Below are 19346 nucleotides of genomic sequence, written 5' to 3' on the forward strand. Positions count from 1 at the left end.
TTGCATACACCATTGCATAAGGAACCTGTTGCATATCTTATTTTTCAGCTTCATTTGAAGGATATTGTTTAGCACTCAACTTAAAATGAGTAGCAAGATGAGTGCTTACCACCTTAGCATTTTCCATCTGGAACTTCTGTAACACTCTCTTAATATAGTGTTCATGTTACAGCCAAAGTTTCTTTTCTTGTCCATCTCGCATGATTCTTATATCAAGAATCTGATTAGAAACTCCCATGTCTTTCATGGCAAATGACTTACCTAATTGTTTCTTTAACCTGCCAATCATGGAAATAATTTTCTCAACAATAAGCATGTCATCAACATACAATAACAAGATGATGAAATCAACATCAACAAACTTTCTAATGAAGACACAATGATCAGAAGTAATCTTCTTGTAGTCTTGCTCATACACAACAGACTCAAACTTCATGTACCATTGTCGTGGAGCCTCATCTAACCATATAAACTCTTTCTCAGCCTACACATAGTCTTCTTTTCCTTCCACAAGAAAACCATTAGGTTGTTTCATATAAATCTCTTCCTTCAAATCACCATGAAGGAAAGCAGTTTTTACATCCATTTGCTCTACCTCCAAATCAAGAGTATCAGCCAAACTCAATACAATTCTAATGGATGACATCTTCACCACAGGAGAAAAATCTCACTAAAATCAACACAATTTCTCTGTTTGAAACTTTTAACCACCAGTCTAGCTTTATACCTTGGAGATGTAGAATTACTTTATTGTTTCACCCTTTAAATCCACCTGTTTTCCAAAAGCTTCTTCCCTTTTGGCAATTTGACCAAATCAAAAGTGTGATTATCATGTAAGGACTTCATTTCCTCTTGCATTGCATCCAACCACTTATTCTTTTCTTCATTCTCCATGGTCTCATGATAATATTTAGGTTCTCCTCCGTCTGTCACAACAACATAATCATCAAAAAGGTACCTGGTAGATGGTTTCATCTGCCTATTAAACATCTGAAGTTGAATTTGAGGTGGTTCTAGAGCATCACCAAGATTCTCATCTTGTGACATATCATGTTCATCTTCACCAATATCAATGAGAAAATCTAACTCATCTCCAAGCTATTGATCACCAACATAATCATGTTACTCACCATTTTGAATATTATTCTCAATTGTATCCAAATCATGTATAGGCATCCAAAATGGATAATATCAAACAATCTACTATCTTCCTCGGGTGTAGTTTTCTTCATCTTACAATGTCTTTAATGATTTGATCTTCCATGAAATTTACATCACGGCTTCTAACAACCTTTTTCTCAATAGGATCATACAACCTATAACCAAATTCATCTTCACCATAACTGATAAAGATGCATTGTCTTGTCTTCGCATCCAATTTGGACCTTTCATCCTTTGGAACATGCACAAATGTCTAGCAACTGAAGACTCGCAAACGATTATACCTGACATTCTTGCCAAACCAAATGTTGTCTGGCACCTCAGCATTCAGATCAATTGCAGGACTAAGATTAATAACATGCACTGTCGTGTACAAAGCCTCACCCTGGAAATGTTTAGGTAGTTTTGCTTCAGAAAGCATGCACCTAACTCTTTGAACCAAAGTTCTGTTCATCCTCTCCGCTAAGCCATTAAGCTTAGGAGTCTTAGGAAGAGTCTTTTCATGTCTAATACATTGCTGCTTGCAGTAAATATCAAACAGTCCACAATACTCACCATCATTGTTAGTATGAATGCATTTCAGCTTCTTGCCAGAATGTCGCTCAACCAAAACATGGAATTGTTTGAAATTTTCAAGCACTTCGTCATTTGTATTCAAAACATAGACCCAAAGCTTCCTTGGACAATTATCAATAAAAGTAACAAAGTAAAGTGCACCACCAAATGACTTTACTTTCAATGGACCACGAACATTAGAATGCACCAATTCAAGCAACTCTGACTTCCTTGATGGAGGATGTTTCTTAAAGAATACTTTAGTCTGCTTACCAGCCATGTAATGAGAACATTTCTCCAACTCTACACTCTTCAATCTTAGAAGTACATCCTTTTTGGCTAAACAGTTCAACCCTTTTTCACTGATATGGTTGAGTCTGTGGTGCCACAAAGAAACCTCTATATTAATGACATTCACACTTTCTTTAGTAACCAAAGCTTTTGCCCAATACAGTTTAGAAATTTTCTCCCCCTGGCCACAACCAAGTTACCTCTAGTGAGTTTCCATTTTCCAGAACCAAAGTGATTATCATAACCACCATCATCAAGCATCTGCATAGAGATCAAATTTAAATGAACATCTGGAGCATTTTTAACTCCTCTCAGCAACAACTGCACTCTCATGTTGGTATGCAAGCAAATATCACCAATACCAACTACCTTTGACACACCATCATTACCCATCTTCAACACTCTAAAATCACTAGAAGTGTAAGATGTGAAGAACTCCTTCCTTGGTGTAACATGCAGTGTAGCACCGCTATCAATTATCCACATACTCTCATGTAATACAGGATTAACCGAACCACGGTCACGAATAATAATAAGATCGTCACAAGTTGCAGTAGTAACACGATCATTATCACCGTGATTCTTCTCGTTCTGCTTGCCCTTCTTTTCTTTGTTCTCCATTTTCCATTGAAAACAATTGTTTTGTATGTGACATGCTTTATGACAATAGTGACACTCCATATTCTTGTATGTGGACTTGGACTTACTTCTTCCATTTTCTCTATCATATTTCGGTTCCTTTCTATGACTTATCCCCCTGATTTCAGTGACAAATACCTCGGAATGAGATGAAGTACCGCGTGTCTTCCTTTTCATCTCCTTATTAAGAATACTTCCTTTTATACTCTCCAAAGAGACAATCTCATCATGGGCTGAATTTGTAATTGAAACTCGAAATGTTTCCCAAGAATCTGGTAGAGTATTGAGTAGCCATAATCCCAACACTTCATCATCAAACTTGATACTCATTCCTGATATTTGATCAGGGACCCTTGAAAATCATTCAAGTGATCTGAAATAGAAGCTCCCTCCTTGTACCTCAAATTCATCAAGGAATTCAACAAGTATAATTTATTATTCCCTGATTTAGAAGCATACAAGGATTCAATTTTCTTCCATAAATATTTTGCATTTTCCTCATTAGCAATGTGATTATAGACATTGTCTTCAACATATTGCCGAATGAAATCATAAACTTGTTGATGTTGAAAACTCCAATCCTCATCAGACTTGGACTCTAGCTTCTCAGTAGCAAACAAAGGAATATGCAAATTCTTCATAAATAATAAATCTTTCATTTTTTTTCTTTTCACAAGTCATAGTTAGTGTCATTCAAACATATCATTCTATGTGTATTTGCCTCCATCATTCAAGCAAGTCAAATAACCTCAAACCCCAAAGAGCTCTGATGTCACTCTAATGAGAAATTCAACACAATGACAATGAAATCTCTAACAGAGTATATGCAGCAGATAATAATTTCTCCAACTTGCTAGAATCTATGTAGATCAATAACAAATAACGCAGTAACTAAGAACACACAAGGGACACCAGAATTTTAACGTGAAAAATCTTTCCAATGTGAGAAGTAAAAACCAGGACACACGTCAGTCAATCAAGCTCCATTATGATCAAAATAGGAATACAAGAGTGTCTCTAAAATACAGCACAAAACATGTTCAACAATACAACATACAATAGAGCAACAAGCTTGAAAATGAGAACACAAAGTTGTAGAAAAAAGCCACTATTTTGGCTCGTTTTCTATCACCTCAGATGACTTCTCACTGATCCAACCGGTCAGAATGAAGTACCAGAAGTTGTGAATCTACTGTCCAAATTTCAGCCCGATCTAACGGTGAACGAAGACGCAATCGCAAATATCCAACAACTACTATGAGTTCATGTGGGTTAAGTTCTTTCAACTTCTCTTTCACTTTTCTATTGCCTCTTTTTGTCTACTCTAACTTCACACCCTTTTGTCATGTGACCCGTATCAAAAAAACACCTTGTGCTACTCCCTGAAACGAATATTCATCTAAAAGGGTAGCAATTTTCTTTCAACTCACTTTTTTTAATCTATAAAATTAATTGGAGACAAGTTATTTTTTCTTTCTATTTTTTCCTCTAATCTTCCCAAACATTTTTTTATCCATACTCTATAATGATGGGTCATCTATCATTATAAACTTTTAACCAATAGTTGATGTAAAAAGGGTATGGATAAAAGTGACATGAAAATATCACCACTGACTTTTCTCTCACGTATTGACGCTGTTAAGGTTGCTTAAGTTGGATGGTATTTGATGCAAACTTAGGGAAATATCTCATAGGCCATATAGTCCACTTCTGGTGTCAAACACTTGGTGATTAATATGTCATATTCAAGTCAAAATAGGTACCCCATAATGTTTACATCTTAGGATATTTGGTGCCCTTAATCAAGTATTCCACTAAAATCAATTTTGAAACTTGAACATAACATTCGAATTTGATATATATTCATCCGCACCAAGAGTTTTCCAAATTTTGATGAGCATGCTATTAGAAGTGCACCACCATTATTGTTCTGTATCCAACTTAATTGGTTAAACTATTCAATGGTTGTATAATCAGTACAATTGGTTAAATTATGAGGCAAATCATTAGTATACAAATTTAAACTATGTGCTTTATCCTTTCCCAATTTCTTTCTCATTTCCCGTCTTATAAGTTCCTAGTAAGCCTTCCTAATACAAATACACATATACTTATAAAAATTTCTTTTGAATTTCAGTGAGAAGGCAAACAACATTAGTGTTGTATTGATGTTCACCCTTTCATTTTTTTGTACTACTAGGGTATCTCTTATCCTTTTGGGAATGAACTAATCTCTTTCGGGGTATGTGGTTGCCCCTCTAATAAGTATTGCTTTCAGGTCGAATCATCGATCTTAGAGATCTAGTGAGGTTTTACACCACTAGATCAACGTCATGTTGGTGTTCATCCTTTCATTTGCGAGAATAAGGTTGTTTATATCTATTTTCACATACCACGTATATGAGAGCAAACAATAAGTGTTTGTTTAGTGGTGTAAGACCTCATTAGATACTCAAATAGACCAAAAGGTCAAATATTCAATTTCTAATAGCGACACTTGTTGGGGACAGCAATACACCTTAAAAATGATTAATTCTTTATTCACAAAATGTGAGAGAATACTTTTGGTACTACCAAAGAAAACACTATATGAAAGTCTTGTGCACTATGTCACTTTTTTCTTTCTTTTATACGTTCCTAGTCGAAGCTTTTGTTCAATTTACACAAGAAACACTTGCACTACCATTGCAAGATATATAAATTGCAGCACTAACCAACCAAAACTCATATATTAATATAGAAAAAGAGAAGACCCTAGCAATTTAAACCTTGCCCAAGTTTGAAATATAAATAAACAAGACTATGATCAACAAAGACTAATGAAGGTTATCCAATATGGTTATGATTAGGAAACAATTATTAGTTGAAGGCCCCATTAAGTTTAATGCAGGAATTTAGGATTTAAAAGCTACCTTAGTGTTACTTTTAATGATGAAAACGAGGTCTTTCTATCATGTACAAACCTATGCAATGCACCCACCACAGTACTACCACTTCTGATCTCTGTTATATATAATATATATAGCTCTTGTGGCTCAGTGACTATGTCTCTCTGCTTGTAGTAGTTGTTGACAATTTAGGAGCAACCCATTTTAGTGCAATTTTGTATGGTTGGCCTTAATTCAAATTCAAAGTGGCCCTTTTTGCAATCATGATATTTTGTGTTACTGTATAGAATCTTTTTAGGTATATTTACTAATAATGCTACTAGGATGATATTTTAGAGAATAGAAGTTAGCATTTTTAGTACATAGACTCTAGAGATTGAGCAATTGATTGAGTCATGACACATATATGAGTATGAGTTATTGTAAGAAATAGACTCAAATTTGTTTAAAACATGTTATTTTAACATGCTTAAAATATATTATTATATTAGTCCCGTATTGTTTAGTATTACAATTGATAAAATAATAAATGTTATATATTAGATTCATGTCCTTTGTTATAATGTGCACCACCAAATATAAGCAATAATTATAAACAATTGGAAACAAGTGTTCATGAGTGTGATATAGTCTGCAATCTTTATTCTCTAATAATATAGTGGTAGACATTCATCACTTTCAGAGACGTAGATACAATTGACTTAACTTATTAACAAATTTTGTTGCATGCTTCTATTTATTTTATTATATGCACTTTATTTGATTGTTTGTAGTCAATATTATATCCCAATCGTTTTTGTTGCACCAACATAACCATCAACATAAGTTTTTTTATTACTTCTGAACAAGTTTTTTCAGATGTAGATAAAGGATAAAAAATAAGTAAGTATGTTGGTTTGTTGTAAGAAATATTTTTTGGGTAGAATTGTAAGAAATATGATTGAATATAAAATGTACAAATAACACTAATGAAACTTTTAGTATTCCCTTTTTCAATCTTCATCAACCTCCTCTTACACCTTTAAAAATTCACATTTTTATATTCAATTTAAACAACATCGTAATATAGTTCTTAACGCAATTTTTATATAAAATTTAATAATTGTGTTCTCTTCATCTGATCTCTATTAGTCACATGCTACTTATCAAAAGCAGTTAGTACATTACGATAAAAAAGAATACAGTGAGTCAAAAGTTAATACAATAAAACAAACAAAACAAAAGTGAAAGAAATTCAAGGTCATCAAATCCAAATATTCAAGTTTTGTTATAATGCGTTTTGAATGTAAAAATATTAAAAAAAAATACTTGACATGTAAATCAATTTTTGTATATAGAATATCACAATTAAAAAATTTAAAAACCTTCTGAAATACTTGCTAACCAAAAACTTTAAGTGACTTGTAGTTTAGAAAATTTTGGCCAGACAATTAGATGAAAACACATTACTCGGAACAAAAGTAGGAATAGGAAATAATTAGATTAGTTTTACCCGGTTTGGAAAAAGGAGGATATGACCATGTAACATTCAATAATCTGCTGAATTCTACGTATTTCTTCATTAGATAAATATTCTCATTCAACCATTAAAATTGTGAAATTATCTTATTCAACTACTAAAATTGTAAAATTATTTCATTCAATCATTAAAATTATGAAATGTGTCCTATTTAACTATTTCCTAAAAAATATTTCTAAAAGCTAACAAATATATAACACATGTCATAATTTTAATAGTCAAATAAAATAGTTTATCTCTTAACATAAGAATTTATTTTATTTTCATAACATTAATATGTGATAAAACTCTCTTTACTAAATGAAAATCGTATTGTTAAGTACTTAGAACTCATCTGTAATAGCATGATGTTTTCCCAATAGAACCATTTTGGGAACATGTACTAACAGATCATCATCAAACAATAAAGAAAATATGTACACTAGAAATTGAATTTTTTTGAATAGTAATGAAAGGTTATCAAACTTGTGGAAGCATGATAAATTTGAATTGTAAAACTAAATCATTATTTTAAAAGTATCATTTAAATAGTTTACTTAAAAGTACTATCATTTAGTAAAATATAATTAGTTATCTTGCATCCCAAACATAATTATGTAAACTCGTGCACTCATCATAGTATGTTAAAATGCGCTTGATGGAGTTTTCTGTGAGCTCCACAAATGTGCTTAGAGACCGTGCGTGCAGTTTTTTTATCATTGTTTTTTAATGAATTATAATTATTAACTTACTTATATAAAAAAAATCTTCACAAATCATTTAATAATAATATTATTAAAATAATTTTAGAAAATTGTCCAAATGACACCCCATGTAAGCAATGTTATATGAATTAGACATGACGGTTTGATCGATCCAATCGTAGACCAGAAAGGGGAATGACTTCGTACATGTCAGAAATCTACCCAATTAATCATCACGTTTTAATTGTTGAAAACTCGGTCAAACTACTTTAAACTACTGGATCAACATTTTGCTCACATTAAAAAATAGAGAGAGAATCTACTTACTCTTGAAGTAAGTTAAAAAACTTGTTGCACATCTTAATCATTCATTCTATGAAAATCTAATAGTTCACATGACTAAGTTGTGGAATAAAAGTTTTTTTAATTTACTTTTGGAGTAAGTAGATTATCTCCCTATACCAAAAAGGAACAAATGTGTCAAAATAACCATAACACTATATCCATTATCAACCTTTATCTATAGTTAATTTGAAATTTATATATTTTTTAATTATATATATATATATATATGACGTCACCTCATACAACTATACGGTTTAACTGATTTGATTGGATAAAACCTATAGAACTAATATCTTAACATGTAAGTACATTTAAAAAATAGCATGGCTGATATAATTGCAATAATAAAATTACATTTAAATATTTGAAATTGTATATACACCAACCTTAAATAAGAAAATACTTACAATCAGACAAAACAACTCCTGTTACAAAACAATTCTCTTCACATAGAATTTTATATGTTTTTTTGGATTGCACAAAGATGGATCCACTGCAATGATGCAGAGAGGATTCCCATCTTGTTTCCACTGTATTGCAAGAGCAAATGGTCTTTAAAGTTTAAGGGACATCAATGCAAGATTCAAAGTATTCCTATTCATTTATAAACAAAAAATATGAAAAAAGCCTTCTCTCAATTGCAGTGCATGAAGTCATATTGATATAACCCAGATAGTGGAAATGGAAAAGATAAAGTGAACAGTTTTAATGGGTAGATGCTAATATGCTATCAGCTATGAGCATTGCATGAGAGATTCTCCTTTATTATAGAATATTTGCATGACATTGTTGTTCTTTTATTACATAGTTCCTAGTTTTTACATTGTGCATTAACTGTCCAATTAAAAAAACCAAGTCGAAGGACTCTTTGTGGTATAGTAGTGGCCTAACGTTTTAATAGCTCAGGGTTGGGAAGTTTCCCCTACTAGAATGAGGTAAAAATAAGGATGTGAACAATTCTAATTTAAACTACAAAATCGGTGAGCAAAATCGAACTAAACCACACAAAGTTAATTGATGTGAAATGAAATATGTCTTTGTCTAAAAATAGTTAGAAATGTGTACCCTTAAATTTTTTAAAGGACATATCATTATATCTGATCTTAGAGTAGGAATACAAGCTAAGTAAAGATGGAATCAGTGTTGTTAAAACTGTACCGATTATCAAATCAGTCATAGTACTGGTATAGTAGTACAGTGGTTCAACCGGTGGTTCAGTAATTAAATCACATACCGGTTAAACCGGATATACTTTCTTTTATATATATATATATATATATATATATATATATAAACCTATAACAATTTTTTTCTTCAAATAGGTAAATGCTCAAATTTATAATTCATATTCATAATCTATTCAAAATTCACATAAACAAACAACTTTAAGTCTTTAACAAATTCAAAGTCTAAATTACAAAACATATATCAATCCAAAATATCACTTAACAACCACAAATAAATAAATGGCACAAGTTCACAATGCACTCTACATAACAAATAAACTTGGAGTTTTAACATTTAACACCAAGGAGAAAAAGTTGTCTCATATTGAGATTATATTTTTGCACCAAATCCTATCTTCAGACAATAGCACTCCAAGATTACACAAATTTCACTGAGACACACACGAATCTTATGAACCAAAAAGTGTAATCTAAGTATGCATTGAAAGCATGTGCCTTAAAGTGTTAAAGAAGTATTGGAAAGATGAATCACATTGTAGTAAGTTTTTAAATTTTTTTATAAAAAATATGTGTATATACTAGCCGGTTTAGTCAAATACCAGTCGGTTCACCAGTTTTGATCGATTTTTGACCAGTTTTGACCGGTTTTGATACTTAACCGGTTCAACATATGTACCGTACCGGTTAGGGGTCCGGTTCACTGGTTTTCCGGTCGAACCGGCCAGTACGATACGGTTTTTACATCATTGGATGCAACCAAATCTATTTTATTTTTAAGGAAAAAACAAACACTAATATTATATAAATTTTATATATTGTTATTATATTATTTATTATTTATTTTTAACAATCATTGACTCTTTAAAAAAATACAAATGAATAATAAATGATGTATTGATTGCATATAAATCTTTATACTATTGATAAATATTACCGTATTTATTTTTTAATACTCATCTCTTAAATATGCATTGCTCCTTATTGCGAATTTCAATGTACTCGAGCATGATTACGTTGTAATATGTGGTTAGAAGAAGAATTTTGATGTAACACATAAACTAGTTTCAAACATTTTTTAGTTGAAATAATAACCTTTGATTTTTTATAAAAATTAAGATGTAATCATAAACTACTTATTGTGTGGTCTAGATACATCAATATAAATAATTATGTATTTTTTAATTAAATTTATATATGTCTATAAAATTAATGATATATGGATATGTCTCAGTACTCTAGAAACAAATAATAATTTCTGGTAACCATATCAACTTTAAGAAAAAACTGAGTTCTTCAATAATAATTAGTTCTCCCGTTCTATTTGCTAAAAAAATTTCCTTTCACTAACTTTGTTTTGAATTTTATGTATGAAAAACACACAAAATATGCCTTATTCAATTATAATTAGTTTAAATATGAATGAAGGTGTATTTTGATTTTTTGAATAATTATTAAACCGGAAAATGTGTTTGTTCAGTTTGTTGTATGTGATAGTTGCTGCTATGTACATCATTGACATAAGCTGGGAGCAGACTTAGCAGAGTGGCAGAAGTGTGAGATTCTGAGTATATGAAGCAGTGTTGTCTCCCAGTCCCAACAGAATCATGTAGTACGATTTTATTTATTGGAGGACCTTGTCTCCTTATCCACCTTTAATTTTCTGTATGGCAGTGTTAATTTTTTGGATACTATTGCTATCACATAAAATTTTCATATTTTTTTACTATGAATTATATACTAATTTTAACTAACCTTTTTGTTGAGGATAGAGCACAATGCGGAAGCATAAGATTGAATCAATTGAGAATAAAAGAGAAGCAAGTAAATGATAAAGAAAATAACACACAAGATTTAACGTGGAAAAACCCCTCAGTGTGAGAGGAAAAAAACCACGGGCGATCAAGAGCAAAATTCCACTATGTAAAAGGAAGAGTACAAGAAATCCTCTTATAATGATGAGGACAAATGACAATATTTTTCTCACAAATACTCTCTCAAATGGAACAAGAATTCTCACCAAGAATGCACTCACAATATATGTGTAAATGAAAGAGATGTTGTGTGTTGTGAAGATGATTTTGAAGCTCTCTATATGTGTCCTTTTATAGGCAAGCAAAGTCTTGGTATCTTGGATATGAAGCATTGGATGCTTGGAAACAAAGCCATAAAAGTGACACAAAATGTCTTTAGAGAGAGCCATAAAATAGTCATAAAATTCTTTTAAGGCATAGAAATGAGAGACATCTAACAATATTTCACCAATAGCAACAATATCTCGGATAAAGTGACGTTTTATATCAATGTGTTTGGTCTTGTCATGATAACGATTATTCCTGGTCAAATGAATAGCACTTTGACTATCACAAAACACTGTAAGAACACCCTGTATTAGACCAAGTTCATTTACCAAACCTCGGAGCCAAATAGCCTCCTTCACACCCTCCGTTGCTGAAATATATTCTGCTTCAGTCGTAGACAATGCAGCAATGGACTGAAGAGTAGCTTTCCAGCTAATAGCACTATTACAGAGAGTAAAGATGTAACCAGAAAGAGACCTCCTTCTGTCAATATCACCACCATAATCCGAATCAACATAACCTACAACGTCATCAGTTGTAGCCTTGTTTCTGTCAAATACCAAGCCAATACCAGAAGTACCTTTTAGATACCGAAAAATCCATTTTACAGCACTCCAATGATCCTTTCCAGGATTATGCATATATCGACTTACCATGCTAACAGCATATGCTAAATCAGGTCTAGTGCACACCATAGCATACATAAGACTACCAACTGCACTAGCATAAGGAATATGTGACATACGCTCCATCTCTTCCTCTGTATGTGGGCAAAGATCTAAAGATAACTTGAAATGTGCAGCAAGTGGAGTAGAAACAGGTTTACAATTATTCATATTAAACCTTTCAAGCACTCTTTCAATATATTTCTCTTGGGATAAAAACAATTTACCAGCTTGACGATCCCTGTGAATCTCCATACCAAGAATTTTCTTGGCTGCACCTAATTCTTTCATCTCAAACTCATTATTGAGTTGAATTTTCAATTTCCGGATCAAAGACTTGTCACGTGAAGCAATTAGCATATCATCAACATACAGTAACAAGTATATGAATGATTCATTTGGAAATTTCTGGAAATAAATACAGTCATCAAATTGACTCCTGCAATAACCTTGCCCGATCATAAAAGAATCAAACCCCATGTACCATTGTCTGGGAGCTTGCTTAAGGCCATGTAATGATTTCTTCAATCGACAGACAAGATGCTCCTTATCAGGAACAATAAATCCTTCAGGTTGTTCCATGTAAATTTCTTCTTCCAGCTCTCCATGTAGAAAAGCTGTCTTTACATCAAGTTGCTCCAACTCCAAATCAAATAAAGCAACAAAAGCAAGCAAAACACGTATAGAAGTATGACGAACAACAGGTGAGAATATCTCATTAAAGTCAATACCTTCCTTTTGATTAAAACCTTTAACAACTAGTCGTGCTTTGCATCTTGGATCTTCAACCCCGGGAATACCGTCTTTCTTCTTATAGATCCATTTACATCGTAATGGTCGTTTGCCTTCGGGAAGCTCTGTCAAAGCCCAAGTACCATTCTTATGAAGACTTTCAATCTCTTCATTCATAGCCACTAGCCACTGTGACGAATCAACACAAGAAACAGCTTCTGTATAGCTGGCAGGTTCAACATCATCATTTACCTCTTGTGCAACTGACATTGCATAAGCAATTAAATTATCACCATCAGTGTATCTAGCTGGCCTTTTAATTAGTCTTCTGGTTCTGTCTCGAGCAATACAATAATCATCTTCTTGCTGATGAATAGGAGAAGTTGTACTGTCATCACAATCAACATAATGATCATCAATGCTAGATTGATTTGTAGAGGAAGATGGAACATCAACATTAGGAACTGTAGGTTTCACTATCAACTCCACCTTCTCGCTAGTACCCTGTAGATTACCTGTACTAGTAGAAGAAGACACAATAGATTGTTTTCCAGAAGATAAAAATGCATCCTCATTAAAAGTCACATCTCTGCTAAGAATTAATTTCCGTGACTTTGCATCAGAATACCATAAGCGATATCCTTTAGACTCAGATGCATAACCAAGAAATATGCACCCAACAGCTCTTGGAGCTAATTTACCATCATTAACATGTGCAGAAGTAGGACATCCAAAGATTCTTAAGTTAGAATAATCAACAGGATTACCTGACCAAATTTCTTCTGGGATTTTGAAATCAAGTGCTGAATGTGGAGAACGATTAACCAGGTAACAAGCAGTAGATGCTGCTTCAGCCCAAAATTCACGCCGATGCCATAACCCAGCATTTGAGAGCATACAACGAACTCTCTCAAGTAGAGTCCTGTTCATCCGTTCTGCAACACCATTTTGTTGAGGATTTCTTGGAATAGTTTTGTGTCTAGCAATACCATTTTTTGTGCAGAACTCATTAAAATCACCATTGCAGAACTCTAATCCATTGTCTGTTCTAAGCTTCTTCACTTTCTTCCCTGTCTGGGTTTCAACAAGAGTTTTCCACTTCTTGAAAGTGGAGAAAGTCTCATTTTTATGCTGCAGAAAATAAACCCAAACTTTGCGAGAAAAATCATCAATGATGGTCATCATATAGCGACATCCTCCATGAGAAGGAAATTTAGAAGGCCCCCAAAGGTCAGAATGAATATAATCAAGAATACCTTTGGTACGGTGAGTTGCAGTGGAGAAACTAACCTTTTTCTGTTTCCCAAAAACACAATGTTTACAAAAATCCAATTTACCAATGCCATGTTTACCAAGATGACCTTGTTTGCTTAGAAGGTGCATACCTTTTTCACTCATATGGCCCAGGCGCATGTGCCATAATTTGGTAATGTCATTATCATGCATTGAAGAAGATACAGCTGTTGAACCTGTCACAACAGAACCTTGCAAGACATATAAACTACCAATCCGGTTAGCTTTCAATAATACCATAGCACCTTTCAATACCTTTAGAACTCCACCTTCAGCTGAATACCTACACCCGAGAGACTCTAGGGTGCCAAGAGAAATTAAGTTCCGCTTCAAATCTGGAATATAGCGGACATTAGCCAAGGTTCTGACAACACCGTCATGAGCCTTGATCTGAATAGTACCTATTCCTGCAACTTTGCATTGGGTATCATTGCCCATCAAAACAACACCACTGTCAACATGTTCAAAAGTGGTGAATAAGTCCTTATAAGGACACATATGAAAAGTACATCCAGAATCAAGAATCCATTCTGTTTTACTCCTATTATTATAAGAGACAACAGATAAAAGAATATCACCGTCAGAATTGGCTTCAATATTAGCAGCTTCAGAGGATTGTTGAAATTTTCCCTTATCTTGTTTTTCTTGTTTTTTCTTTAAGATAAAACAATCAGGAATGTCATGCCCCGGTTTCTTGCAATAGCGACAAGTTTTGTTGGATTTGCGACCTCTGGATTTGGATCTGAACTTTTTATAATTGGTACTCCCTTTTTCTTGAGTTCTACCTCGAACACTTAAGCCCTCACCCTTGTCCACAGAATTAACTTCAAGATCAAATTTTTCTTTGGACAATAAATTAGATTTAACATCTTCAAAGGATAAGGTATCATTATTTCCATACAACATGATTTCTTTGAAGTGCTTATAGGTAGAAGGTAAAGAGACAACCAACAAAACAGCTTTGTCTTCATCTTCAATATTAATATCAATATTTTGCATATCCATAATAATAGAATTAAACTCATCAAGATGAGTTTGAATAGGAGTACCTTCAACCATACGAATGGTGTATAACCGTTCTTTGAGACGAAGCTTGTTTGCGAGGCTCTTGGTCATGTATAAAGTTTCTAACTTCAGCCACAAAGCCGCAGCGGTTTCTTCATTGGCAACCTCACGAAGAACCTCCTTCGACAAACAAAGTTGAATTGTTGAAAGCGCCTTTTCATCCAACTCGTCCCATTGATCATCGGTCATGGAAACTGGTTTCTTTGACTTCCCATCTAAAGCTTTCTTTAATCCGCTCTGGATAAGAACGGCCCTCATTTGGACTCGCCAAATAGAAAAGCTAATTTTGCCATCAAACTTCTCAATGTCAAATTTTGCAGACATTTTGAAATTCTCAATTTAGTAAGAGCTCTGATTCCACTTGTTAAGGTTAGAGCACAATGCGGAAGCACAGGATTGAATCAATTGAGAACAAAAGAGAAGCAAGTAAAGGATAAAGAAAATAACACACAAGATTTAACGTGGAAAAACCCCTCAGTGTGAGAGGAAAAAAACCACGGGCGATCAAGAGCAAAATTCCACTATGTAAAAAAGAAGAGTACAAGAAATCCTCTTATAATGATGAGGACAAATGACAATATTTTTTCTCACAAATACTCTCTCAAATGGAACAAGAATTCTCACCAAGAATGCACTCACAATATATGTGTAAATGAAAGAGATGTTGTGTGTTGTGAAGATGATTTTGAAGCTCTCTATATGTGTCCTTTTATAGGCAAGCAAAGTCTTGGTATCTTGGATATGAAGCATTGGATGCTTGGAAACAAAGCCATAAAAGTGACATAAAATGTCATTAACGAGAGCCATAAAATAGTCATAAAATTCTTTTAAGGCATAGAAATGAGAGACATCTAACACTTTTTAAAAAGAAATATTATCTGTAAGAAAGAAAATTTAAAGGCACATGGTTCATTAATATCCTTCCCTTTGAAAGAGAATTATGATATGTTTAATTTCTCTTAATTATACGTAGGAGTAAGGTTGTAATTTTGTCGGACCCAAATTCTAAAAACCACATTTAATTATGGTGGAGATTGTAAAATGGACATTCCATTAAAATAGAACGAGATGAAAAAAACCTAGAATAAGTAAATGAGCATAAGTTTTCCTCTCACCTAGGCAACCCATTCTCACACAAAGGGACATTTCAAAAATTGAGGTAAAGAGAATATAGGCCCTTAAACATGAAAGTGATTAGTAGAAGGTTAGCTTAGAGTCCTTCACTATCATAACGAAAGTCTCACAAAGCCTCACCAATGGTTAGTAGGACTCATAATATATGACCCCTTACTTGTGTCCTTGGTCGATATTTATAGTTGGGAGGTGTTTTATCATTGTTAAGGTTTCTTTAGGTTTATCTCTTTTTGAGGTCTTTCCTTAATATGTTAGAAAATATATAGGATTTAACATGTTAAGATAGTTAGATATCTTGTAGAATGTTTAATCATTAAATACAATATATCAAAAAGTTTATCTTATGGATTTATCAGCTATATAGCAAGATAATACCATTTATAGACATAATCATCAAATTATAGATTATTCTATCTACATATGATAATTATTCAGACAATAAATAATAATTTATACTAATAAGTCTATCATCATATTAGGTCTGATTCTATTACGGTGACGATGCTACTTGTATGTCAGAGTGTATATGCGATTTTTTTTTTAAAATGTATATTACTTATAACTTTATAAATCCCAAATTTTATTTTTGTAAATAATATATTTTATAAAAAACAAATAATCATAATCGTGTTGAATTATTTTATAATATTGTAGAGATGTAATTTAAGGAATTTTATGACCATTTCACAGGGATAAATATTCAACTAATTCTTTGTATGTCTTATTTGAGTCTAGCCGACTTTTTCTCTAGTTTTGATATGACATAACTAATTGAATTTGAAAAGATTTATGCACCCGATTTTTGTTCAACTTATTGGAGATGTTTGAAATATGTTATTATATGAAGTCACATGTTGCCTATCATTGCAATATAGTAGAATATCAATGTCATAAATTCGACTTAGGTCCCTTGTTGTTATACGCACCACATAGAAGCACCCTTTGGGCACTTTGGCTATGAGTATGTTAGAGCTTGTAATCCTTATTCTTTAATAATATCTTGATAGTTGCTCAATGCTAATGGGGATATAGGCATAATTGGCTGAACCCCGTTACCAAATTCTCTTGTTTCTTCTCTTCTATTTATTCTATGTCATTTATTTGTTTGCTTGTGGTCAATACTACGCAACGATAGCTTTCACTACACCAACAATTGGTATCACAACTAATTGGTAGATGACTCGTAACTCAGGCGCCTGATTATGCTAAAGAGGGTGAAGACATTTTGGTTGGACAAGGTCTATCAAAGGTAATGCGCGAGGATAAACCACATGAGTTCAAGAAGAAAACATGGTAGAACTATGGTGAGAGCAATATGTGTATTGATCCAGAACCCTATAAATTCATGTATTAGATTAGAATCAAGGTGTAAATAAGGACTCAAGTGTTGAGTTATGCTCTAAGATAGGTGATGGCAATATCTCTCTCGATGTTGGAGAGGGTGATCTCATTTGATATGAGAAGCAAGATATCATAATGGTGTCTCTATGACATCATAGTGAATTATATTATTGGCTAGCAGATCCACAAAAACACAGAGGCGTTGACTGATTTTGATGTTGGGTGTAACATGAGCATTAACTTTGATGCAAGGTGAAACACATGCATTGGTATAGATACAGGGTGTGAGATGAGAATTGGCTTGGATGCAAGGGTGTGACATGCGTTAAAAGTATAGGGTAATCAAAGTAATAAGAGATTTGTGTATATAGAAGATAGGAAGTTGTAACTTGCCATAAATAGTAAGCTTGTGTAATTTAGTTAGTAGTTAAACTTTCACATGCTATAAATAGCAAGTTGTGGTATCTTTGCTGAATAAGAAGAATTAGACAATCACATACTCTCTCCATCTATCTTCTTTTCTTTCTTTTCTAATTACTTGATATTGCTAAGTTCCAACAAAATCTGGTATCAGGAGCTCAAAGGTCCAAGATTGGTGGGTATGCGCAGGTGGTTCTGCTAGAGCAAGGGTGTGATCGAAATTCACTGCGTGTGAATCACCTTGACAAAAAGCAATCAGGAAGAAGAGAAAAGCACTGATTAAGATCAAAGTGTGGGATCTAATAAGAATTGAAGGAACAATCAGATCAATTGAAGACTCTGAAACATGGTTGGAGAAAATGGCAATAATCTTCCATCTATGGGACTCCCTATTCTCACTGAAAAGAATTGGGATCGATGGAAGACTCAAATGAAGGTATTATTATGCTTTCAAGAAGTAAGTGAAGTGATTGAGGATGGCTTTCTTCCCCTAAGTCTTGACGCCACAGAGACACAAAGGGAAATACACAAAGAAGCCAAGAAGAAAGAGAACAAAGTCTTGTTTCTAATTCATTAGTGTGTGGGTGATGTTCATTTTGAGAAAATCCAAAATTGCCATCACTTCCGAAGAACCATGGAACATCCTGATCAGAAGTCATGCATGTGGAGACAAGATCAAAAAGGTAAAGCTTCAATCTATTAGGAGGCAATATGAGCTATTACACATGGAAGAAGTTGATAGAATTTGTGAATATTTCATCAAGATCTTGACTATAATCAATCAAATGAAAGGCTATGAGGAATCCATCATAGATCTCATGATAATTGAAAAGATCATGAGATATTTGCCTCAAATATTTGACTTCATAGTGGTAGCTATTGAAGAAGCAAATGACATAACTATAATGAAGATAGAAGAGCTTCAAAGCTCTTTAGAAGCCCATGAAATGAGACTGTTTGATAGAAATCCAGTCAAGAAATCAGAACAAGCCTCGAAGGCAAGTCACTTCAAGGACGAGGACAAAATGAAAGAGAAGAGTTGGAAGGGAAGGCAAGGCTATCACAAAAGAGGACATCTAAATTCAGAAAGAAATAGATCAACTCATGATTGGCATGAATCTTTTGATAGGGGAGGAAGGTCAAGAATGAACCAGAAAAGGTTTGACAAAGGCAAAGTATAATGTTATAATTGCCATAAGTTAGGTCACTACTCTTATGAATGTGCTAATGATACCAAATTGGCTAAGAACAATGAAGAAGCATATGCAGCACAAGAATCTGACTCAGAACCATTGAATTTAATGGTGACAACTTGTGCTGCAGACTCATACATTGAGTCATGATATTTAG

This window comes from Lupinus angustifolius, unplaced genomic scaffold (genome assembly GCF_001865875.1).
Source record: "Lupinus angustifolius cultivar Tanjil unplaced genomic scaffold, LupAngTanjil_v1.0 Scaffold_79_66, whole genome shotgun sequence".
NCBI classification, from domain to species: domain Eukaryota; kingdom Viridiplantae; phylum Streptophyta; class Magnoliopsida; order Fabales; family Fabaceae; genus Lupinus; species Lupinus angustifolius.